At 35.7% G+C, this 2,500-nt stretch overlaps 1 protein-coding gene across 1 annotated transcript in view; it reads left to right on the top strand.

The window, feature by feature from the left end:
* Positions 1-2,500, top strand: part of LOC106867554 (tripartite motif-containing protein 2) — a 104,482-nt gene that overhangs the window by 35,000 nt on the left and 66,982 nt on the right. The window contains exon 2 of the mRNA XM_014912460.3: positions 1,689-1,805. The gene's annotated coding sequence lies outside the window, so the exon portion shown is untranslated. The remainder of the gene's footprint in view (positions 1-1,688; positions 1,806-2,500) is intronic.

Here is a 2,500-nt window from a genome sequence, read left to right on the forward strand (position 1 = left end):
TGAGCGTGAACATTTTCAGCTTTGCCTAACTGGCACTTGTGCCGGTGGCATGTGAACAAAACATTGGACTGACTCTTGTGCAGGTGGTATGTAAAAAACAACATTTGAGCGTGGCTATTGCCAGTACCGCTGGACTAGCCCTCATGCTAGTGGCACGTAAAATACACCCACTACACTCTTGGAGTGGTTGGCGTTAGGAAGGGCATCCAGCTGTAGAAATGCTGTCTCAGATCGGATTGGAGTCTAGTGTAGCCATCTGGTTCGCCAGTCCCCAGTCAAATCGTCCAACCCATGCTAGCATGGAAAGCGGACGTTAAATGATGATGACGATGATGATGATATATATATATATATATGCATACATGCTTATATATATATATATATATATATATATATATATATATATATATATATATATATATATATATTTGTAAACATAATTAAGGGATCAGCAAGCATTTGCTTCACCATATACCGAAGTTCAGAAATAGCAGCTAAAAAAGCTGAGACTCCAACAGATAGCATTACTTGTAACTCACAAAGGCAAAAACAAGAAAAAACAATGAAAACTAACCATTTAAAGTTAAACATAGACGCGTTTCTGGATTATGAATGGTAAAATTCAATTTCCGCCATCGGTATGTTATTCCAGTAGTACATTCGACTGTGCTAGCAAACCGAGCAAGTATGAACGAGTGAAGATCATGCCTCGACCCAATCTGAAAGCACAACCGAACTTACCTCGGTCAGTCGTTCCACTACTTCCTCCTTACATACCGAAGGGCTTGGTAAAAATTATTAATTGTTGATTTATTAATAAATTAATAAATTGATAAATCTTTACCCTTTTAATTTATATATATTTGTATGTATGTGTATATATATATATATATATATATATGCACACACACATACACACTCATGCACATAACCACATATATACATGTGTATGTATATATATATATATATATATATATATATATATATATATATATATATATATATATATATACATACAAATATAAATACACACACACACACACACATGCATTTCTCTATCTATCTGTCTGTCTGTCTATCTATCTATCTATCTATCTATACACACATGCGCACACACTCACAAGCATGCACATGCACACATGTACACACATACATACACACACACACACACAAACGCATACACACATTACACCATCATAATGATGCTCAAACACAGTCATACCAACATATTAACACGCAACCACCACGATGTGTACACAATCACACAGCCCCACACACACACGCGCACACACATACAGACATAGACAGTCATAAACAGACACAAACCTAGTCATAAACACATGCAAGTACATGCATACACTAATGAAGTGTTTTTGTGTGTATTTTGTGTGTATTTTGTGTGTATTTAGAGACAAAGCATTGGAGAATGAAAAGACCAGGTGGATTTATGTTAAGATCAATTCAAATTAAAGACATTAAGCCTCTGACCCCTTCCTAATCCCTTTTAGATTAGAGAAAGCCAACAAGACAAGCTAATAAACAACTATACAAACAAAACAAACTAGTTTAAAGTCATTTGACACAAATCCCTGATTAATCCTACATAATCACTTTAGTTAATCTCATTTGTTTTTATTCATATTTTCAATTCAACTTTAAACAGTTGCTAATATACCATTTTATTTCAGATTATTGATCACAGCATCTCGTGTGAGTTGGAAATAAACTCCTTGTAGCTATAGCAACCAAAACTCTTGTAGTTCTCCTGGAGTACTGTGAAAACAGTATCAAGTTTATTGATTCAAGTAAGTTCCAAACATTTCTTGGTTTTAGATGTTTTATTTTAGACCAATGGGACTCAACCAGGGTTCATATGACCCTTAGGGGTCCACGTAAGATTTTGTTGTTAAAATTTATCTGCAATAAACTGGTTGTATTTCTACAAAAAACAAAATATGTTAACGATTTTTTAATACAATTTCTAATAATATTTTATTATAAATTAAGGCGCAGGAGTAGCTGTGTGGTAAGTAGCTTGCTTACCAACCACATGGTTCCGAGTTCAATCTCACTGCGTGGCACTTTGGTCAAGTGTCTTCTACTATAGCCTTGGGCCATAGTAGAACTCCTTACTTGGCACTCTGCTCTTATATTCGAGTCACTGTTGCTGTTCTATATTCAGAGATTTCAGCCTACGTCCAAAAGTGACCTCCACCAAAATGTCATCCAATTGATTGACTCCACTCATCAACACAGATCAACTGCTTCTTCACTCCATCTTTTTTTACACTACTATAGGAATCCTGGTGAAGGTGTGTGGCTAAGTGGTTAAGGCATTCAGCTCATGAATGTTTAGGTTGTGAGTTCAATCCCTAGAGGTGCATTATATCCTTGAGCAAGACATTCTATTTCAAATTGCTTCAGTCCACTCAACTAGCAAAAATGAGTTGTACCTGTAATTCAAAGGGTCAGCCTTGTCACATTCTGTCTCACACTGAGT

This window comes from Octopus bimaculoides, chromosome 13 (genome assembly GCF_046866305.1).
Source record: "Octopus bimaculoides isolate indiv1 chromosome 13, ASM4686630v1, whole genome shotgun sequence".
NCBI classification, from domain to species: domain Eukaryota; kingdom Metazoa; phylum Mollusca; class Cephalopoda; order Octopoda; family Octopodidae; genus Octopus; species Octopus bimaculoides.